This window comes from Prionailurus bengalensis, chromosome A3 (genome assembly GCF_016509475.1).
Source record: "Prionailurus bengalensis isolate Pbe53 chromosome A3, Fcat_Pben_1.1_paternal_pri, whole genome shotgun sequence".
NCBI lineage: Eukaryota > Metazoa > Chordata > Mammalia > Carnivora > Felidae > Prionailurus > Prionailurus bengalensis.
Window position 1 is genome coordinate 128,549,208 of NC_057354.1, and position 23,782 is coordinate 128,572,989.

General features: G+C 52.2%; 1 long non-coding RNA gene across 1 annotated transcript; it reads left to right on the forward strand.

The window, feature by feature from the left end:
* The first annotated feature begins 19,127 nt into the window (after positions 1-19,127).
* On the forward strand, positions 19,128-21,568 carry LOC122497444. Its single transcript, XR_006301116.1, has 3 exons — positions 19,128-19,289; positions 20,071-20,220; positions 21,281-21,568. It is a non-coding gene; the product is annotated as an uncharacterized LOC122497444 (long non-coding RNA).
* Positions 21,569-23,782: the final 2,214 nt, after the last annotated feature.

Below are 23,782 nucleotides of genomic sequence, written 5' to 3' on the forward strand. Positions count from 1 at the left end.
TCTCAGCCATCCTGTGAACTGTTGTTTTCTCCATTCAACAGAGGAGGAGGCTGATTCAGAGAGGTTGGGTGAAGACAGAGATTTTAGGGTGAGCTGGGTGGGGGCGCAGGGAGTAGAGACCAGACTACACCTTGGTGTCCTGGCCCCTAGCGTGGAGCTGCGGGGTGGCGGGTAGATCTTTCCTACAAAGTTAGTCGCTCTCTGCTTACCATGACCGCTTTCAAGCCAGCCTATTGAGAAAAACTTTTGGACCGGACCTAAAGTCCTTTCTCTATTTCCAAATAATGTGCTCACCTGGCACTGGCACTCCACACCACAGCCTCACTTCGTCCTTGACCCTCTACCCGCCCCCCTCACCCCCCCCCCCCGCCCCGCCATCTCTCATCTTTTCGGCAGTACCGAACTCCGTGCTTAGTTGTGTTTTCCCCGAAGAACCTACCTCCTGCGGGAGCCCAAGGCTTCGGGGCCATAGCTGCAAAGCTCTTGCTCTAACGTGTGGAATGAATCGTGTGCAAAACGTGGATGAAATGTTGTAGGGAAGCTGCGAGGGTTCTTACCTGGTCAGTCCCGGAGAACAATGAGTAACGTTCCCCGCTGGTTAATGAAAACAGAACCACCAAGCAAAACAGACAGCTATGTCAACACCTCTAAGGGAGAAAGTCAAGGCTGGGATGAAATGAGAATCAGGGAGGAGGAAGGTTCTGGCTGGTGTTTGGATCAGCAGCTGGGGGAAGCAAGGATTGGGGCAGGGACAGGACAGGATGCCTCTCGCACATACTCACTGATGATAACTAATACTATTTACGCAGTCTGATGGCCCACTGTCAAAATGTCCAATGTGACGGAGGGTGTAAGAGTGTCTCCTGTCACCAAGTCGCAGACCCCTGGGAACTGATTCCGAGGACAGGGTCCTCATCTACCCAAAACTACCATCCTGAAATAGCTCCCAGACCCCCATGCCAGGGTTCGAGCTGTACTTATTGTCCTCGGTTCCAGAAAGTGCCAGGTGGTCTGGAAAACTGCCCATCTGCCTACTTCCTGAAGGAAGCTGAATTCAACTTAACACATTTGTAATGTGCAGGGAGGCCATCATCAATGGGATGAGGAATTTTAAGTGGGATGAGCCAAGGCCCAAAAAGGGGAAAAATCCAGAGGTGGGAGAGAACCACGGGCTGCCTGGCTCAGCTGAGGAAAGATGTACACAGGTGAGGTCAGTAACTGCAGGTCATGTGAGGTCTTGACCATCGCAGTCAAGAAGTGGGACTTGTCCCAGGTCAATGGTAAGCCCTGTGGAGTTAGGGGCTGGAATGTGACCTGCTCAGATCTCCGCGAGCTCAGGCTGCCATGGCTGGAGGGGGAGTGGAGAGGTAAAGAGAGGCAGGGAGTGGGGAAGTAAAGGGCGGTGGCCTTTTAAGATAAGGAGATGTTTCTTCCTTCATACCGGAGGAGGCAAACCAGAATGGGGTAAAAGGAGAAGAATTTTGTCGCCTGGAGCCAGCATTTTTATCTGTAAATTTGGGATATACTGTTACCTACCTGACAGAAGGACTATAATTAAACCAGGAATGTATGGAAATGTGCCTGGCACATGGTAGGAACTCAAGTTTGATAAGTGATGAATCGATGAATGAAAAATAGATTCATTCATTCATCTGAGAGGGACAGATGGACAGTTGCTGAGCCCTTTCTTCAAGATCTTTTTCAAACGCTGCCTCCTCCAAGAAGTCTCCCAGGATCTCCATTTTACTACTCGCCACCCGCCATGTGACCCCTTTCACTATTCACCCAACAACAAGTAATTTTGTCCTCTCTGAAGCTGCTGTGGATGACAGGCCCCTCTGCATTCCAGCCGTGTCTTCCTCGTTCACTTCATCTCCTCTCACTTCATCTCACGTCTGACCATGGTCTCTTTTGGTGACTCCACCTGGAAATCGGCCCTGGGCAAACGTTCGCGTGCTGGGTTTTTAGAAGGGGTGTGTCCTTCTGAATATAGAGTTTTTGAGATGATTTGATTTTGTCCCCAAACCTAACCCCACACTCAATCTGGAACCTTGGGCGAATGTACTTAATCGCACAAGGTTCCATCCCTCACCTGTACCATGCAGACCCACCTCTCAGTGGGAGGGCGCCCAGGGCCCCCAGCGTTCCTCTGGGAGGGGCAGGCGGGACACTTGCAAAGGAGCCATGGAAGGAGTGACCTCCGTGAGTGATTCTCAAACAAGGGGGCCTTGACCGCCCAGGGTTGTCTTTTCCCTGTTCTCTCACAGAACGCATAGTGGTCCCGCGGGACCTGGGCGTTGATGTCCCCCTAGGAGCCCCCGCTCACCAGGCTCCGGACCCACATCCCATAGGACTGCAATATGCTCCAACAGAGCAGATCCTTCGGAGGCACAAGAGAGCTCCAAAATCCTTCTAGAAGCGAGAGCAACCAGCTCTGAGAGCTGCCCCCAGAGTCCATGCGTCTATGAGAACGTAGGTTTCCTGCCCCTTCCCAAGTCCCATCTGGGGTTGCGAATCTTACAGGAGATGCAGCAGAGAATGGAAATAAGCATGAGGGGATTCTGGTCGCCATTCTAGAAGAGTCCTTGATTTCATTTTGTGGACACTGGTATTTGGTTTGGGTTTGGGTTGTAAACAAGAAGCTGGAAAGGGTTCCCCTGACTTAATGTTGGAACTAGAAACAGAGACACAGAAGAAATCATTAGGTCCAACCTCTCTCCTGGTGCAAGAAGACACCACGAACACACACACATACACACACACACACACACACACACACACTCTGTTCCCACCTTCTAGTCTCCTGAATCCTGCCAGCAACCGAGAAAGATTCCTGCCCCATAGGCCTCTGCAACTCTGCTTTACGGCTATGAATACCAGAAAGTTCTTCCTCTGGTTAGGATCCTGCCGCACAAATTAGACCTCCATATGAATCCAGATTCCTCACATCTGCCAGGAACCTTCTGACCCCAGGGGATCTTTCTCTCTTTTGAATTTCCTGACAGTAAAACTCACTCGGCCTCTAACGTGGGTCATGCACTGTTAACGGCTTTTCCGTGTGCAAATGCAGCTTTGCCTTCACCTTGGTCGGTTTGGGTTGCTGTAGCAAAGACTGCAGACAGGATGGCTTCAACAACAAAAATGGTTTCTTTCTCCTCAGCTCTGGGAGCTGCAGGGCCGAGGTCAAGGTGCCAGCACAGTGGGGTTCCGGTGTAGCCCTCTTCCAGGCTTGCAGATTTCTCACTGTCTTCCCATCATCCTCTACTTACAAGGGCACTGATCTCATCCCTGAGAGCTCCACCCTCTTAACCTAATTACCTTCCAGAAGCCCCACCTCCAGAGGCCATCCCTTTGAGACTTCAACCTGGGAATGTGGGGGCGGGCACAAACATTCAAGCCATAGCATTATCTCTTCTGACCTAGGATTTGGGCTCCTGGAAGGAGGGTCTATATCTTATTCATCTCTATTCCCCCTTGTCCTTGTCCAGTGCCTGGCACATAGAAGATGCTTCTTCATTCTCTGAGCAAACATGTACTGAAGTTCTGCTATGTGTCAGACAGTGGGACACAAGGACGAATCAGGCACGACCACTTCCTTCAAGAAGCCAAATCTAGTCCCAAAATATGTGCTGATTTTAACTCGAAGGTCATTTAAGCTAAAAAAAAAATCCATAAGACTACGTTCCATGGGAACACGTTGAACTTGCTGGGGAAGGTGACAGAGGGCACAGCCACCCCTCTACCCTCGCTGAGTCCCTCTGAGACCACGGAAGGACCTCCCCACCCCACAAGATGGCGGCACCTGGTGGGTACGCGGTGGACTAGAGAGATGAGAAGATATCATGAGGACCCAAGCCCTGTTTGTCTCTCACTGTGAGGCCCGTCTGACTTTTCTAGAAGCCCTGAGTCTGGGCATGAGCAAAGAAACTAGGGTTGTTTTAATGGAGATACAAGGACCTGAATTTTAAATCTGTGGGAAAATCACTTAATCTCTCTGAGCCTCAGTTTCCTGACTTTAAACTACCACCCTCTGAGGATTGTTGTGGGGACGCTCTCCCTCTCTCTCTCTCAAGAGATTAAATGAAATAATGTGTGTTTAGTGCAGAACTTCTCAGACGTGCTCAGAAAATGGGAATTGTTATTAGCCTGGTTGGTAGAACCTCTGATCAAGGAAGAGATGGCCCCTGTTTTCCAGGAAGACTCAGTCGTGTGGTGGGTGTGGCCTCGGGGGCCTGCTCGGCCCCAGACATGAGGCGGGAAGGCTGTGCTGGGCTTCCTACAACTCTCAAGGGCCACAGCTTAGTGTGCTGCCGAGGACACTCATGCATGAATTTCACACCCATTTCCATTACCCAGCCCACACTCATCTGCCTCTAAAGCAAGTGGACCCCAGTTTTGCCAAACATTCACTTTTTTTTAAGTGTATGTATTTATTTTGAGAATGACAGTGAGAGCAGGGCAGGGGCAGAGAGAGAGAGAGGGAGAGAGAGAATCCCAAGCAGGCTCCACATTTTCAGCACAGAGCCTGATGCTGGGCTTGAACTCATGAACCGTGAGATGGTGACCTGAGCCAAAACCAAGATTAGAACGTTTAACTGACTGAGCCACCCAGACGCCCCCAAAACTGACTTTGGTTACAAACAGTTTTTATAGTAGAGCACTGGTGTGTTAAAGAGAAACCAGAAGGGTTCTGGATACCTCGGGGCATGAAGGCCTGGGCTGTTCTGAAACCCAGCATGTCTCTGCTCCCCGTAGCAGAACGGGCCCCACACCCCAGAGGGCCTGACCCATTGCTCACCATTATTCGCTTCTTCTGAGAAAGTCCAGAGGGCAAACTCACAGTGCAAACACTTGGGCAGCAGGAGTAATGGAGAACATGCAGAAAGAGAAAAAGAATAAACCACATTGTGCAATGTGATTCCAGACCAGATGTCATTTTGGAAGAATAGAAAGCAGCGTGGGATGTGTGTATGTGTGTGTGTGTGTGTGTGTGTGTGCATGCATGTGCATGCATGTATGTGAGTGGAAGGAAAGACTGCCCTTGGGAGCCAGAAGACCAGTTCTTGATTTATATAGGCCAGGAACCAGCCACGTGGGACATGTCAACCAGTTTTTCTAGGCCGCTTCTGAAACTACAAGAGATTGGGGGAGATGTTTCTGTGTTTCTATTGTTGTATTCGCACAGAATCATAGAGACGCGTGGGTGCTAACATATCTAATCAATGCATATATATACAATCTATATGGATATAGATACATGTGCTTAATCATCTGTTCAGTCTCTCAATCTGAAGTCTCTGTGCTTTCTGGCATGGCTGAGCCATGAACTTTTTCCAGCATTCCCTATAAGCATTTACCATATCTGTCACACATGAATTTTCAAGAGAGAGAGAAAGAGAGAGAGAGAGAGAGAGAGAAAGAAAGAAAGAAAGAAAGAAAGAAAGAAAAGGAAACCATTTTAGAGTGTTTAAAGGAATCCACTGGGCATCAGATCTCAAAACTGTCACATAGGGTACTTCATTTAATCCTAAGAACAACGCTGCAAGATAGGTACATTGTTTTCATTCTTTTTGTAAATAAAGCAATTGAAGGTCAAATAGGATTTTCCTGAGGTCCCACAGCTGGTGAGGGGTAAAATCAGGAGTCAGTCCCAGGCCTCGCTGGGTCCCCAGCCCGTGCCCTCTGGGACACGCAATGCCAATTATGTAAGTGTATATATATATGTGTGTGTGTGTGCATGTGTGCGTGTGTGTGTGTTAAATTATTTAGAAAGCTAACTTGTCCTTTCTTTCTGAGTTACCAAGAAGAAAACAGTGACTAAAAGCCAAAGACCCATTTCCTTACTTTTGAGTTTTACAATTTCTTTTGGAGCTGAACAGCACGGAATCAGCTCGGAAGCAGAGAAGCCTGGGCCTGCCCCCTTGAATCTGAAATCCCTTCTGCGGGAGACCCCGGGACACTGCGCTTTCTTCCAGAGCCCCTGCGTGGTTCGCCTGTGGCTGCCAGCTCCTAAGAAGTGCCATCAGTCCCCTTCCTTAGGAAACCCCTCAGGTCCCCGCCGACCTCACTGCTGGGAGACATCCTCAATGAGGGAATGGCAGGAAAATTCCACGGAGACAAAAAATCAAAGTCACTTGATTCCCTTCCCAGCAGGACTCCAGCTATATCATTCTGGAAAGACGAGTCTGAAGTTAGAAAATTTCTAGCCAAAGCAATTTCCTGACTCCCTAAATAATCCTTTGTGGATGACCAGCCTCGGTCCCAGAACCTGCTCACTGATGCTCACCTTAGCTCTTGGTGCTACGATTTCATCCTTCCCTGCCTGTTCTCAGCCCGCAGAGACGAAGCATGGCTCTCTTCTGAATGACACCCATTCACGTCCCCCAACATTGCGATTAGACCCCCTGGGCTGGCCTTCTTGGGTTAAATGATCCTCATTCACTGAACTTTTCTTCCCCTGACTTATCACTGCCCTTATATCAATTTCCTGGCCCCTCTCTGGACTCCAGGTGAAGAATGTGAAACACGCTTCCCTTGTCTAGCATCCTCTAACATCTCTCTTTTTACATTTCATCCTGAGCAGTCAGGCACACGCCAGACCCTCTTTTTAGAAAAGAAACTATCGCCCGGTTCACGTTCTTCATTTGGCTTCATCTCACATCAATTCACGGTATGTTCTGAGACTCACAGGAAGCTGTCGCTGCTATTCAGTATCTATGAAAGTTGTATCAGGATAATATATTCAATTCTAGAAACCCCAGGTACAGTGAGTGTTAACGATCGTCCATATTATTCCTATACTTAAGACATAGGCACTCAGAAACTGTCACAATAAGGGCGGGGCGGGGGGGCCAAGCTATTTTCTGTTCCTAATTAATCTATTACATACTCTCTCTCCCCGTCTCCATCCTTCTCCGCTCCCAAGACATGCGGGTGTATGTCGAGTACTTGTCCATTAATTCATGGCACTTTGAGACACCGTTCTAGATTCTCTCTTCCAGGTGTAATTTACTGTAATCACCTCGGAAAATGAAAGCCATTTTCCTGAAGCCAGGGAGGAGGCAGACGCTCATTTGCATCCCACATGTCAAGCCCTAAATTACTCTCTGGTTCCCCAGAGGTCAAGCAAAAGCAGTGGCTGTCATTTTTGCTTCTGTGTCGTGCTCGGGATCTTTCAGCAGGTCAGCGGCTGCCCCCCTGCAAACACAGCATTTGATCCCCGCTTTCTTCCCAGGCCTCAGGATTATTGAAAACATCCCGGGTTTGACCACAATCTGAAAAAGAAAACTCAACCGCACAGATGCTGAACGGGTAATATCTCTGAGAAGCACCACAGTCTGACAAAATGAGCAGAATCGGGCACAGGGAAAATAGTCAAAGCCCTGGGCTGCTCTGCTCGGAGAAGAGAACATTCAGGACGGCAGCACAAACCGCCTTCACATGCCTGAGGGCTGTCATGTGGAAGAGGGATTAGTCTTAAGCTGTGTGGTCTCCAGGGGAGGGACAAGAAGCAGCGAGTGGAAGGCCCAGAGGAAAAGATTTCAGCACTACAGAGCACAGATTTTGCAAAGTGGGTGAAAAATGCATGCATAGCCACCACTGCTGAATTCTTACCATGTGTCAGGTGTTCTGGTTACCAGCGGTATGATTTTCCCTTAATCCTGACAAGAACTCAGCAAGGCAAATGGGCTTCTAAACATTTCCTAGCTCCAGAAACGGAGGCTCACCGGAGTATAGGGCACTGCGCCCAGGAAGAAGGAGGGTCGGGATTGGAACCCAGATCTCCCTGACTCCACAGCCCTGCTAGGAGGTGCTGACTCAGCAGGTCTCGTGGCCCGGCCACGGGCAGACCACAAGAAACTCATGGCCACGCTGAAGAGGGGGTCTGGCACGGTTGGGTGTGAGCCGCCCCCCCACTTCGAGGGACACTTCCTGCCCCGAGATTCACCACTCGGGTACCACCAAGTGCAAACCCCCAGCAAGAAAGTGCATGGGGCTTTTCTTTCTCTTAAAATGGAATCATAATAGCGGCCATTATGGTAGACATTTAGTAACATTGCTCCCAGTTTCTAAATCCTCATCCGATCCCTCCAGGTAGTCGAAATGGACACACTGAACTCAAAGAGACGGAGGGGCTTGGCGAGGTCATAGGGCCCCGCCCCGGGCAGAGCTGCCCTAGATCCACCAGAATTCTGAGAAGTGAACCGTCTCCCTGAGCAGAAGTGAATGTTGTTGTTTTTTTAAATTACTTTTAATGTTTACTTATTTTTGAGACGAGAGAGACAGAGCATGAGCGGGGAGGAGCAGAGAGAGAGAGAGGGAGACACAGGATCCGAAGCAGACTCCAGGCTCTGAGCTGTCAGCCCAGAGCCCGACGCGGGGCTCGAACTTACGGACCTTGAGATCGTCACCTGAGCCGAAGTCGGACGCTTAACCCACTGGGCTACCCAGGTGCCCCTGGAAGCGAATGTTTACACCATGCGAAGTGGAATAGTGTTTTAAGAGGTGGGACTCTGGAGCAAGACCCCAGCTCTACCACTCCCTGCTGTGTGACCTTTGGGAAGGTGCTTCACCTCTCTGTGCCTCACTTTCCTCACCTGTGAAATGGAGATGGAAGAACAAATTGAGCTAAAGCATTTAGATCCTTGACATTTTTTTTTTTTTTTAAATCTGAGTAGATTGAACTGCTCAGAAGGTTCCCTGCCTCCCCAGGGCTAACTATCATTGGGAACACCACTGCTGGGGATGGACCCAAAGGACCACAGTCCCTCTGGCTGTCAGATCCTCTCCTTACTGGGAGCAAGTTCCTCAGCAACTGTGTGCCTCGAAAGTCACCTCTGCTGGAACTTTCTAGAGCCCGACTGGCCATCCAACATGCTCATTTTCACAGCTGGGAAACTACGGAGAGCACCTGGTGGCCAGAGGGGGGACCTCTGGTCCGAGCTGACCCTTTCGCTGAAACACAGAAACAACCCAGGGATTCCCAGCGATGGGGCCCCTGTGGGTCTGGCGGCACACAACCCTCGCGCTTCCCTGGCACCTAGCGGGAAGAGCAGATTCGCCACCGAGTTCAGGCGAGACATCGTCACCGCGGCATTCGACGAGTTCAACATAGACATCGTTCATCAAAACTACTAGGGAAGCACCGAACGTCTCTCTGTCTATTTTGGTTCCGTCCTGAACGTTCCTTGCACTGGAGTGAGACAAAGGACGAGATTCAGGAAGAAAACACACACACACACACACACACACACACACGGAAGCAGAGTTTCCCCGGGTGGGAAGAGGACGAGAATGTGGGTGGGGCCCTGCTCCGGGCCCAGAAGCTGGCACACGTCACCTCACAGAGTGGCCCGGACTCTGCCGAAGAGCAGACCACCCCGGTCCCTCTCCCCAGGTCACGGGAATAATGGATGGAGGGACCAGAGCCTGAATCTTAGATCTATTCAGCTTCAAATTCCGCTCCCATCTCACTAAAAAGGCCTGAGGGTCACTCGCGCCACTGCATTCACCCAGGAATCTCCTTTTCAACAAAGGCCCTGCTTTTGGTCACCGAGGGCTGTTGTGTGCTCATAATGAGCTTCTAATCAGGTAAAGACGTGTGCAGGCTCTTTCACAGGGGCTGTGGTGAGCCAGGAGAGTAGAGGAGCCCAGGTCAGAGGCCCCACAGCGCTGGCCCGACGGCAGGAGGGGGCTGAGGTCCACCAGGGCCAGCGCTGGGGAGGGGAAGGGGTCTCTGCTCTGCTCCCCCCACCCCCGCCACTCCGTCCTGGGTGACTCCCGCTGAATCTCCAAAGCAAGCTGCGCTCGGGCTGGGCCCACAGCAGCCAAGAGCTGTGCGGGGAAAGGCACCTCCCCGGTTTCCAACCTGAGCATAGAGCGAGGGCCTCCACTGTAATCCACCGCTCCGCGGAAACCAATCATTCCTCCTCATTACCGAGCGGAGAAATGCCTCTCAGGGCTCCTTTCCCTCCTTACAAACAAAATAAAACAAATCCTTCCTATGGATTTCATTTGCCATTTAATGCAACCTAATGATTTCCAATTGAAACCATATTTGTATTTGTATTGACTTATTAATAGCACATCCATTTTCCACGCAATAAAGCCTGAACATGAACTGATAACTTTGACCGAAATGCATTAGGTGGCATTAAAGATTAAATAAACACCGTTTCTATGAATAATGTTTAAAGTCGTCTATTTGCCAGCCTATTGAAAATTGATCTCTGGGTATTTCAAGCTGGGGTTCCAAGGAGCGCATTTTGAACGTATTATGAGTAATGACTACGCATTACGACACGGAATGCTTTCCAGGCGATCCTTAGAGCTTGCTGCAACTTTAGTGTGTTTTAGTTAATTTGCACAAATTGCGCCATTGTTGATGGCAAAAGCCAAGCACCACGAGGACCAAACTGAAACGCATGCCTGATTCCGAAAAGCAGCTCAGAAATGACTTAGAAGACAAATGGGGAAATTCCTCCTTTCTCCGCCCCCTGGGCACGGTGGTCACATGTGTCCTCTGCCTTGGTCGTCGACCTTTGCTGTTACTCCCCATATTTTGGCAGAGCGAGTTGGACACTATCGCTCAGAAATGAGCTGCCTTCTGGCTCTGCCGTCAGGGAAGGTGCGACCTTGGGCCGAGGGGCCCTTGGCTGCTTCTCTCTGGAGTTCAACCCACTCTACCTGGAGAAGGAGACGGTCGAGCCAGGTGACTCCAGGGCCCCAAACGCTCTGGCATTTCCTGACGCTGTGATTTCCCTGCACATAAATTCATGACAGCAAAGACAGTGTTCTCTTGAACTTTGTGTCCCCGAGGCCTAGCTCAGGGTCTGACACCCCAGAGAGGTCTGCAGAAAGGAAGGCCAGATTTTCACAAACTTGGGCCAAAGCTAGAAGTCAGATTTTCCTGGAGCGCCTGGGTGGCTCAGTCGGTTGAGTGTCCGACTTCAGCTCCGGTCATGATCCTGTGGTCTGTGAGTTCGATCCCTGCCTCGGGCTCTGTACTGACAGCTCAGAGCCTGGGGTCTGCTTCAGGTTCTGTATCTCCCTCTCTCTCTGTTCTGCCCCCACTCATGCCAGCTTTCTCTCTCTCTCTCTCTCTCTTTCTCTCTCTCTCTCTCAAAAGTAAATAAATAAACATTAAAAATATTTTTTAAAAGTCAGATTTTCCTGGTAGACATGCCTTCAAAAGGTCAATAATAATAATCACTGAAATAATATAACCACTTCCTGTTGAGCACCTATTACAGGCAGGCAGGATGCTGGGGATGTTACACACCTGACCTCGAATTGTCTCAAGAACCACCAAACAAAGAAGCTGTCACCGTGGTTCACACTGGGGGATTTCTTTCGTTCGTACTAATTGACAGTATCCCCGAGATTATTCTCAGATGGCTCAATGCTTTCTCTTGACTCTCTTTTTGGTCCTAACTAGGAAGCTGTTGGGCAGGGATGTTTCCATACCCATCTTAAAGGTGTGAAAGTGAGGCCCAGAAGAGTGAAGTCACTGACTGCTCCCTCCCCAGACCCTTTGTTTCTTCCTTTCCTGGCCTCCTTCCCTCCCTCCCTTCCTTGCCCTCAGGGCCTCTGTCTTCCTTGTCCCCTCCTAACTGTGCCCACCCCCAATCTTTCTCGACTTCTCTCACTTCTTTCTCCCTGCTTCTGTGACAGTGAGGAGGGGTCCTCAGAAGCTTACTGGTTAATAGGAAACACAGGCCTTAAAACCTTTCATTCCAAAACTGTGATCAGCACCGGCCTGAGGTCTGCGTGGGGGGGACGTGGTGAAGGACCTCCCGGAGCCGGGGAAGGGAGAAGACATCCCTGAATGCTTCCTGGGGAGTCCACTGCTGAGCTGACTGAGTCAGGAGAAAAACACAGGAAGGGCATTTGAGGTCATAGGAATAGCATGAGCTCGGGGAGGCACAGACGATCAAGCATCCCAGCATGCTCTGGGAGTGCTGGCACAAAGGGGAGGGAAGCATAGGCCAGAGCACGGGGGGCCTAAAAGCCCGGTCCAAGGAGTGGAGGTTATGTTGTGGGCAACGGAAGCTATAAGGCAATGGAAGCCATAAGGGTTCTAAGCCCAGGAGCGACATGGTCAGATGTAAAGGGAGCTTCGGAAACACTATTAACAAGAGATCTTTTGGCCAAAGTCTTAAAAAGCCAACTGGCCAGTGCAGAGGGGCATCTGTCTTCAAATCTTAGTATGGTGGATCTAGAAAAGCCTTCGGCCTCGAACCAGCCTAATCCCCAAATTTTAGAGAAGGGGGATTGAGGCCTAAGGGAATATTATCCTCCCTCTGTCAGGTGGTCCCCAGTTCTCAATGGTCAGCTTTTTCTGTAAGCAAGGTCGTCACAACTCCTGTTGCAATCATCTCCACTGGCTTCTGTCCCTTCTCCAGCCTGGGCCCCGGGGCACCTCGGGTTTATTCTGATTCCCACAGTCCTGCCACTGCAGTAGAGGACCACCTGTCGCATGGCGGGGGTGCCTAGAAGACAATCAGCAGATTGTTGGTTACAGTTGTGCAGGGACAACTGTCTTCGTGTCCCTCACGCCAAATGGCGGAGGAAACGTGCCGCACAGAGCCCGGCGCGTCACCTGCCCCCTGCGTCTCTGGACGGCTCTGCCCTCACGCAGACCGGGACTGGAACCCCCCTGCAGAAGCCTCAAATACCACCACCCTCACTCTCCGCACCCAAGATGCCGCTCAGTGGTCCCTGCCGACGGATCGGTGTCTCACAACTGAAGCTGGTATGATGAGCTCCGTTGCAGGTCGACAAAAACCTGGGACGTGTTGAACCGCCTAACATGGCACGGTGGGTGGGTGTCAGGGCTACGACTCACACAGGGGTCAGGCTAATCCCACGGCCGAGGCTGATGCTGAGGCTGGGTCTCTCTCCTGGACACTGCCGACTCCGGGGCCTGGCTCCCCTCCAAGCCACCATCCAACCTGCTGTGCTAAGCGCTAACTCCACACCCAACACAGGCTAAGAGAGAAGCAAGCGGGACGCAGGCTCCCCGCTCCGAGTGCCTGCGATCTAACAGGAATAATGACGGTTCACCGCGCGGCGAGCGAATGCCACGGGCCAGGCGCTGTGCCGTTTCACGTAGGATTGTGTCCTAATTTCCAGAACAGCCTCGAGATGTCATCCGTGGTCTCCTCCCTTTGTAAAGGAGCAAGACGCAGGAGGTGTGGAAGCAAGTGGGCCATGGTCCCCTAGTCGTGAAGTGAAAAAACCGTCATTCAAACTTACGGCCACTTCCTTTTGGCTGCTGAGCAAGGCAGAGGCCAGCGAGGCACAGCACCTGAGCCACGCGGAGGCCTGGTGGACGCCGTGGTTCCCTTTGAAAGAAAGGCTGCATCGAGTCTCCCCGAGTAGGGGCCTTGGAGCGGCATCCAAGGCTTCAGCGGCCAGGTGTGGCCCCCGAGTCAGGGGAAGAGGCGAGATCGGGAGTGGACAGTAAGACCCAGCGGGACTACAGCGTGGGTGGGGGCGCCAGGGGCACACACACGCAGGGCCAGGGCTTGCTGCTTCACACGCACTGCCTGGTTCCATCCACCTCTCAACAGCCCCCTGAGGAAGACCCTCCTCCCTGCATTTCCCGGATGCAGAACTGGGGACCGCGAGGATTGAGGAGCTCACCCAAGTCACCCAGAGCCAAACCATGGGCCCCTTCTATCGTCTCTTTCCGTCTCCCAAGACGGTGTGTTGTAAGAAATAATGGGTCCCGGGGACCAAAGATCCTCAAGATCCCGCATTTTGTCTTAAGGGGCTTTGAATCTTCTGAAGGCTGGGCGCAGGCCTGGGCACGCTGGGGGCCCTGGGGACAAGCCGCTGACCACAGCTCGGATCCCATCATGGCCTCACCTTTCTGTTCACAGGGCCAGAGAAGCATCCGTTTACCACGTGGACACAGAGGATGGGGTCTTCCCCCACCAGCTTTCTCAAGGGGGTTGAACAGGTCCTTACCTATAAATCACAGGCATGGTGTCGAAGGCAAGACAGCAGGGTCCACGGGGCTGGGAGTCAGAAGATGTGAACTCTGACCCTTGCTCTGCACAGCGTTTCCCACCCAGGGTCTCCCTTCCCGTCCCTCTGGCCTGCGGCCTCCACGGAAAACCTTGGGCCTCATCACGACACGGTGACACCGAAGCCCTCTTCCCAGTGAAAGATGACAGGAAATCTTCCCCAGCCGGAGCCCCCGTCGAGCCTGGAGTTCATCGTCCACTGTGCGAAGTCGAGGAGAGCCTGATGCTCAGTGTGGGTTCCCTGGGTCTCTTCCTTCGGCATTTCCCTCTCTTCTCTGGGCTTTGTTTCCTCTCTTGTAAATTAAGGCTCAGGCTATTTCTAAGTCCCTTTCCAGTTCACAAACTCTTGTTGCTACTAGCATGAAGCTGGAGAACCTGCTGGAATCAGTTGTTGGTATAAGAGACTCTGGAGAATGTGGCTCAACCGGTAGTGTGAGTGCATTGAGACGCTCCCTAGCCTCCCAAAAGGAAAGAAAGAAAGAAGGAAAGAAAGAAAGAAAGAAAGAAAGAAAGAAAGAAAGAAAGAAAGAAAGAAAGAAAAGTCCTTGGTGAACTTTCCTGGAAGGATCCCTCCCAAAGTCTTCCTGGGCACAAGAATCAGGCTGTTGGGGATCTCCCTGACCCCCCCCCCCCGCCCCCCCCAGCTACTTTACTAAACATGGCCTCTTTATAATTTCAAGTTCACATATATACCCAATTAACAGGGAAGAAAATGATTCTTTGCACATAAACTTTTTTTTTTTTTTTTATCCCATTTTCTTTCCTTTTGTGTTTCAGGGGAAAGTCTTTGCAAAAGGCACAAGAAAGATTTTTTTTTTTTTTCAGAAGATTTTACTTCAAGGTTAGTTAAACAGCATTTTCCCATAAATAAGCATGAAAGCTGGGTCCCCTGGGCTGATTTCTTTCAGTTTATACACTGACTACAATAATTCCCAATTCTACACATGATGCCAGCTTGGTTCAAATAATAGCAGCTAAAATATATAAAAACCAGTGCTTTAAAAACGCACACACACAGAATTGGGTAAGGTCAGCTCGGCATTTCTTGATTTCACACATCTTTGTTTAAATTATGGGTTTTGCTGTCAAGCTGTGTTATTCTGTTGATCATTTTGGTTTGTGCATCAAAGTGCAAAGTATTAGTTTTAATTTAATCTTTTTCTACTGAAAATGTTACACTTATGACTCTGGCATTTCAGTCACAATGGGGATGAACTGTGAGTTCTAGGAAAGAGATTCTAACAATGTAAGAGACGGAAGCACTTTTAAAGAATACACAGAGGAGGACACTCGGATTCAGAGAGGGCAACAGTTTGTCTAAGGTCACCAGCCAAAGACCAGAAGACTTTGAATCCTGTCTTTTGGGGGAGTATGATTTCTCTTGGGGAAGCCTTCTCACATCTTCAATCAGAAAACACCAAAATGCCCCTGACTCTTCTCTCCTGGGCCCATCTGCCCAAGTCCTTACAAAGCTTTCCTCCTTGCAGGTATTTGGGGTCTTTTTCAACTTGTCTTTGGCTCGTATTTCCAAACACTAACAGTTGCCTTACATTGAAGTCACCAGTGTCAAAAGCCAGAGACACTGCCTGTCTTGACCCTGGGTTCACCCAGCGGTGGGACTCTGAAATGGTCCTGTGCACTCAGAAGGGAACAGAGGGCATGGGCCCTTGGTAAGGAGATCTGGGAGGCCAAGCATGTCAACGCACAAGCCTCCTCCACCACCATTCTCCAGCGGGTCAGTCTCTCTAGCAAGAAACAGAACAAGTCCCAGTGCCGTTGAAACCTCTTGTCAGACATCGTCCCTAACTCCCTCTCCTCCCCACACCCTGGGAAAGTGGCCCCTCGGTGAACACAACACGGCCACGACGCCCTTCTGTGAAACGCACAGGGAGGGGAGCAAGGCGGGAAATGTGAGAGAGGCTTCTAGGTGCAGGAAATGGTGATGTGAAGCCGGAGGCCAAGCAGAGACACTGAGTGGAATTCAGTTTGGCTGGAGCCCAGACTGTGACCTGGCATGGTGAGGCGTGAGGAGGCAGAAGCAGACAGGAGGCAGATTATGAAAGGCCCTGCCAACCATGTCAAATTTGGATGATATCCCAGGAGCAATGGGGAGCTATTGAAGGATATTAAGTAACAAGAGACATAATCAGATTTGGGTCTTTTAAAAATTTAGTTAGCTTTAAGTTGCCGAAGTAACGTGTGTGTATGTGTGTGTGTGTGTGTGTGTGTGTGTGTTGTAACAAGGGAAATGATATAAAGATAAATGAGAAAAAGCCAGTCTTTTGTCTCTGACTCTCCCTCCGTTCTTCCCCCAACCCTGGATCACTGCTGTTAACAACCTGGAGTAGATCCTTCCGTGGCTTTCTCTTTTACTCCGACGTTTACCACACACGTGCGTGCACACACACACACACACACGCATGCACACACACACACCCCCACCACCAACCCGGGGGAGGTTGTTGACTCGCAACTGGAAAAGAATCATGTTTGGCTTGTTCCTCAGGTGAACTTAGTGCCTGACTACACATCAATGGCATCCACAACACGAGACATAAGCCTAAATCTCTGTCTCTGTCTGTCTCTGTCTCTCTCCATGCATCTCAATGTTCTTAGACATAGATGTGCTCACCTATATGATTTCCCGTAAGTGGGGGTCACATCAAACGTGCTGGGCCGCTATTATCTTTCATGCCTTCATCTTTCTTTCCATTATTATTTTATTCCATCTCATTTCTCAGCAATGTGCCTTTTAGGATTCTTCTCCTAGCAGTTACCTGAGAAATGATCTAGGGACAGGCCGACGTGGAGGCTTAGAGGCAGGAGGCTGCTCTTGGTTGCCAGAAAGGGATGGGGCAGCCTGGGGTGGTTGTGGAGTGGAGTCATTAAGGACACCTTTGTTGACTTCACCACTGGCAACTGGTTCTGAAGGTCACAGTTTAGAAGAGACACCCCGAAATCTGGGGGGGGGGGATGAATCGGGAAAGAGAGGTGAGTTTCTCGGTCGAATAGAGCTGAGTTTTCTGGTCCACGGCTGGTCGCCCTGGGCAGGTCTCAGAAACCGGGTCTCACCTTCCTGTCTCCAAACCCAGGTCGGTCACTTCTGCTGCAGAGAGTCTCTGTGAGGAGTGAATGAAAGGCTTGGAGGGGACGACGTACCGCCCAGCGTAGAGAGGACAGTGGACACGGGGCCGATGGTTAACACACAAGCACTACTTCCCAGGCCAACGTAGCTGGTTCCTCACGGACTGGACCTCTTTCCTATCTCCTACACTCTTATCAGGTCTGCCCATAGGGGAGCCCTCTGCATCACCCTAGAGACTTATGCTCTATAGGTCCGTGCACGGCAGGGCTGGCCTCAAGGGGACCGCAGGTGACCACGCAGGAACCTGGAAGTCTCCCAAAGTTATTCTCCCCATCCAGTTGCTGAGGCCGGAGATTCCCTTTCCTCGGGACACAGGCAACCTTGAGGTCCACAGCCCAGATCAGATTTGAGGCACGAAACCCTGAAAGAGAAGGCGCCCTCACCGCTGTTCCTTGGCCTGCGTGCAAATGCGAGAGCCTGCGTCGGCCCCTCATGGGGGGTGGGGTGGTGGCACGGGTGCCTGAAAAGCCCGAAGGGACAGACCCGAGTTCAGCACAGGCAAGGGACAGAATGGGGCCAGGAAGCAAGCTGAGCCGGGGGTAGACAACGTGGCCTTGGGAAGTCTGGGTCCTTTTTGGCTGACATCCTATTCTTAGTCCCTGCCCCAGGACAGGTACTTAACAGATGCTTACTGAGTGAAGGCAGCAACAGAAGAGAGTTGACCAAACCCTGTAGAGTTGCATTCACCAGGAATCTAAGGAAATAATGGCACTGGGGGAAATGTGTTTAGCTGGAGGGCAGTGGACCATCAGAAGAACACAGAGAAGATTCCTAGCAGGGTAGAGAAGCCTGGGCGGGGTGTGGTAGGGGAGAAGAACGGGGTGCATGCAGGTCAGGGTCACGTGGCCCCTGGCTCTGACGCTTCAGACTCAACAGTTGGGTAACTTGTCATCTACCGGGGGCTGGATGCTGAGGGAGAGATTCAGAGGAGGAACATCCTTCCCCGGCCAAAGGCAGGAAACACACGCGTGCCCGCACACGCAGCCCAGGTCTCCCTAGACAAGCAGAAGGAGGGGCGGGGCAGAGGGAGATGGGGACAGAGAGAAAGTGAGGCTAGAGAGGTCTTAACGAGGGAAGAAGGACAAGGGAAAGAGAGCCGAGGGTGATGACGAAGGGCAGAAAGGGCTCAGGACCTCAGGGAGCTCTGACCAACCCTCTGGGCTGGGCCTCTAGTTCAGCGTGGTTACCAGCATGCGACCCCGGGCAGGGAGGGGGCCCCTGCGCTGTCTATGACTTGCCCTGAGAACTGAACCTCTTCCCATCCCCCTGTCCCCGTCTTCCTTGTTTCCTCCATGCGCACAATGAGACCACCCGCCTAAGACGTCTCCCGGGCCACCTTCAGCTCTGTGATTGTGTATTTGTGGCCACGACTAATTCCGACGTAAGGGCTGCACGAGTCAGGGCAGCGACAAGGCCTCCCCGAGCAGGCCTGTCGTCAGGCAGCCTTTCTGAGAGACGTAGGGGAAAGAGGGCGCTGAGGCCGCGTATGTTGAGGCCGCCGGGAGGGCATCCTAGGGAGGGCCTCCCGGGGGCCTGGAGCCCCCCAGTGCCGCGGCTGTGCCGGGAGGCCGGGAGCCCCTCGCCCGGCCCCGCCGGCAGGCCGGGGCAGCAGCCGGCCAGGGACAGTTTTCCCCGGGCTGGAGACAGCCTGGCTCCGGGCCCACCTCCCGGTGCCCTCGGCCTGACATCTTCTGGGCAGAGCCGCGGTGCCCAGGGAGCCGTGTGGATGGTGTTAGTAAACACGCTTTCTTGCGCCCAGCCTGGCAGGGCCTGTGGGCAGCGGGAGGGCGAGTTGCTGGCAGCTCCCACGGCCGGGCAGGCGGACGGGCGGGCAGACAGGCGGGCGGGCCGCCCCGCACAGCCAAGCCAAGGCCCAGAATGGAGCAGCTGCTCCCGTCGCCATGGCGACGGGGACTGAACAATGAGCAGCCAGAAATGCGGCCTGGCCGCCTCGCACCGCGGGCCCCCACCCTCCGGCCGGCCCTTACACCTCCACGCGCGCACGCGCGCGCACGCACATGCACGCGCCCTTGCACGCGCACACCGCCCGGGCCTCCCTGACGGAGAAGCCGGAGAAGCGGAGGCCCCGGGCACCAGTGACTGACCGCAGGGTGAGGCCGGGGGAGAAGGCAGGAGAGGGTGAGGAGGAAGGGCGAAAGGGATCGCAGCTTCACCGCTGCAAAGCGGCGCCAAAATCTCACCATTTGATCCCGGCTAAAAATCCGTGTTTAAAAAGGAGCCCAGCTTTTCAGAGGGTCACGTGGTGCCTTGGATTCTTACATAACAGGAGAACTGAAGGGGGTTTCTAATTAGCAAAAGGCATCTGGGAACAAATCACCTTCTACTCAGGGAGGGGGAGCTGAGAGAGCCCCACGGAGCCTGCAGTCCCAGGAAATCCGAACGCCTGCCTTCAGGGCCCTGAAGCCCACCGAGATCCTCCTTGGAGGTCACGTGAAGGGGAGCCTGAAAGGTTGAGCCACAGTCTGGAAATGGAGTCTGAAAAAGGCCTGGTCTGGGCCCTCAGGAAAGCAGAGGGAGGTTGTGTCCAGAGGCCTGGGGGGCGTGCGGGGACAGGACCAGGCAGGGGGGGACGGGGGAGAGTGGGGGGACGTGGGGGCCGCAGCAGGAAAGCGGGCAGGCTCTGGTTGCGGTGCTCCAGGCAAGCCCGAGCACTTCCTTTGTGAGCACTGACAAAGAGAGATGCACAAGTCAACTGCTGTCTTCCAGGAGGCCCCCAGGACCCTGGGGGTGGTGGCGGGGTCCGCAGTCAGCACCCGTCATCTCCATCTTTTGCGCAGAGTTAAGTGTTCACGATTTGCGCAGACACTTTCCCCCTTCACCAGCCAGCGAGCGGTCAGTCACTCTTTCAAGTTCCCATCCCTGTTTTTCCAGTGAAAACCCAGGTCTGGGAGCATCAGGAGCCTTCCAGGACCACCGTCCAAGGACAGGCAATCCTGTCCGAATTTCCATCAAGTCCATCGTGTCCCGGGAGGCCGCTTGGTTTCCGGTGGCTTCGCCTGATTCCTTCCTGCTTCAGAGCAGGTGGGCTTCTGCTAGACCCATGTAATAGAAAAGACAGGACCACCCATTACCTGGCCTGATTCGTGTGAGAGCTAGAAGGGACATTTTAGGGACTATGGTGCCCGCCTCCCCACTCCCCAGCTCAGAAGGGATCTACTTTAAAGATCTCAGCAGGTGAATGCTAGAGCTGGAAGGAAAACCACCCAGAGTCCGACATCCAGGTAATGCGGGGGGGGGGGGGGGGGGGGGGGGGGGGGGAGGATGGAGAGAGAGTGGAGAGAGAAGAGAAGAGAAGCCGTATTTGGCAAAGGGGAAGGGCGCTTGGGAGGAAAAGGGAAAACTGGGTGGGCAGAGGTGTCTCCCACTAATAAATCTCCTCAATGGAGTTGGGTGCTACAGCAGGTTCCAGGAACTGCATCAGAACACCGCTGAGAAATCTGACCCCGCCCTCAGCTTCACGGCATCTAGAACTATGGGTACCACCAAAGGTAAAAGATAGGAAATAGTCAAAGGACGAGTGAGCGCAGGGACAGAGCCCGACCCCCTCCCCAGCTGCCCCTCTGCTGGGCAGGGCATCTCGACGGAAAGTTCTGGGAGCCCTAGGAAGCCATCTGCGCTGGCTCAGAAGTGGCAGAGAGGGAATTAAAACCGCAAAAGGAAGGATCAGAGAGAAACTCTCTCCCCCTCAAGAGCCACTTTAGTAGATGAAAAAAGCCAGGCGATTTTTAATCATCACAAATTGTTTGAGCTTCTGGTTCCGTCCTCTGAAGCCAGGGCAGCCTCCCCTAGGTTGCTGGCTGGTCTCCGGTGGTCCGAGCTCTGTAGCCCACCTACATCTTCCTCCCCACTTCCTTGAACCCTGGGCCTGTCCTCCCAGGTCCCCAGGCAGAGGCCAGGCAAGCTGACCCCGCTTATCTAAGGAAATCTGACAAGACTCCGGCCCTCAGGGGTATGGCCACTGGCAAAACATATGGTGCATCGTAAATAAGACTTCCTTTTAGGAAATGAGCCGCTGTAATTAAATCCCCATTCATTTTTTGTAACGTACACACAGAGACAAATAGATCTTTATCCTTTGTAGGCACAGAAGAGAAATGGCTTGTGCTGGACAGAGATTCTCTGGTGTCAAATCTTTATCAAAGGCTTCCTAGATCCAGGTGGAGTGAGAACTTCGAGTTCCTAAGCCCAGCCGCTGGCCCAGTTGGGCGAGTGGCTCCCTTGGCTACCTCCAGGACAAGCGGAGGAACGTTTTGGAATGGAAGAATGCATTGGCTTAGAATCTGCAGGGAGGAAGTGACCTCGTCTGCCCATCCCACGGTCGTACCACAGAGCGAGCTCGGGAATAAAGATTAAATTCGACTTGTTTCAATGGGATTTAGTTTGATTTGGTTCAACCCAAATGAACACTGGCAGTGAGGTGTGCAGGGGGCGAGGCACCGGGGAAAGATGCAAGGAGAAACCAAGGCAGCCCCCTGAGGGCCCCTGGGGCAGGGTGCTGGCTGGCGCATCGGCTCAGTGTGGGGGGAGGGGCCTCGGCTTGTTCCCACTGGGTCTGGGATGGCTTGGGGGTGACAGGGAAGGGTAGGATTTCCTTAGGAGAGACCTGAGTAAGCACACCCAGGGAGAAGCAAAGGGAGATGCAGAAAACAACCACCGTGCTGAGGTGTGTCCCCTCTAGAGTCACAAGTCTCACGGGAGATGGGGCTGCAGAGAAGAAACTAGACATCTCTCCCGGCTTTTGGCCCCGACGGGGACAGGACGTAATAATACGTGATTTCCTCACGAGTGACACTTTCCTTCTCAAAGCCATCAAACAGCTGTAGGCAAAAACAAAACAAAATCAAACAACTGTTTCTCCAACCGTCTCTGAAGGGAAGGTGAAAGGCGCTGAGTTCTTTGGTGTGCGCGTCTCCGAGGTGAAGGCGATCCAGGGTCAGCCTGGAGCCCCTTGTCAACCCTCGAAATTGCACATTCCATGGGGCCCTTCCCTGTAGTTAGAGCTTTGAAATCAGTGGAAAACCACAAAGCTTCTTTGAGATGCAAATGTTGCGCGCGGGGCTGGGCGAACAATTCTGATCGCTATCTCTCCAGGCCCGGCTTTCTGTAGGGCTTCTGCCTGGTTGACCCCAACGAGGCTAAATCACAGGTACCGAGGCTTAACACAAGGTAGAAAGTGCTAAGGGCCATTTGGCAATGGCCAGGGAAAAGGCAGCTCCATCTGGCATGATCAGGACAAGCTTTAAGTCCCGGGAGCGGGGTGCAGGACCCCTGGCTGGCCCATGTTCGAATCCTGATTCCAAAGTATAATAGCTGTGTCTGAGCTAAGTGCGTAACCTCTCTGTGCTCCAATGGGCTCCTCTGTAACATAGGGATAATAACAGTACAATGCCCTCCTCCCAGGCTTGTTGAGAAGATTGCCTAAATTAATATCTGTAAAGCATGGACGACAGTGTGGGGCATGGAATAAGGACTTTGAGAGTCTGTTGCTATTGATGAATGGTTTAAGCAGTTGTACAGAGACTGGAAAGGTAGGGATATAAGGAAACATTCTAGATGAGGAAAAGTATATGTTAATTCTTGGGACCCTGAGAGCTTTCAAAAATCAGAATAAAGTTTCCTTGCAGTCTTTGTGGTCCAAAGATGAAATGGGCCACCTCGGGAAGGGGCATCCACGTTTCGGCTGACAAGGAATTCACAGAAGAATGCCAAGCATCAGACTGGCGGTTGAACTAGATGACCTTTGAGGTGCCTTCCAGCCCTGACTTTCCTCGCCCGTCATGCTGTTCTGCACAGAGGGGAGCACTGTCCCAGTGCTCCCTGGGCCGTGATAAGGGAAGCAAGAGCACAGTGGCTGTGCTCCCTGATGCATCATCCTGCCAGAAGGATCCTCCCAGCATGCCCCATAAGCCTCCCTGGATAACACCAAGCATACCACTGGGAAGGTCTGGGCCTTACTGTGTATCCTCACTCTGTAGTAAGGCAAGGGGAAAACAATAGCTACGGCGTTTTTGTCATTTTTTTCGTTGTCTCTTCTCCATCATCTTTTGATGCACCTTCATTTAAAGATTCAGAAACTGGGGGTGCCTGAGTGGCTCAGTCGGTTAAGCGCCCGACTTCAGCTCAGGTCGTGATCTCATGGTTCGTGAGTTCCAGCCCCGCGTCAGGCTCTGGGCTGACAGCTGAGAGCCTGGAGCCTGCTTCGGATGTTGTGTCTCCCTCTCTCTCTCAAAAGTAAATAAACATTAAGAAAAAAATAAAAACGAAAAAAAAAAAAACTTTAAAAAAGATAAAATGGGGTTCCTCGGCCACACTACCCACACCAGGGACGACTGTATTGTTCAGAGGAGACAAAGACGATTTCCATCATGGCAGAAGGTTCTTGTGGGTCCTGTTGCTCCAGGCCCCTTTTTAAAGATTCGGAAACTGAAACCTGTACCTTACCCACCATCACTGACAGCCACTCTCTGGCTAAGCTCAGAATCCTAGGATCCCTTCCCCCGTGAGCTCAGTGGCCTCTGTGCCCTGTTCCACATTTTGCAAAGGGCTTTCAAATAGATGATCCTGTTCTGCCTCAGAGCACACA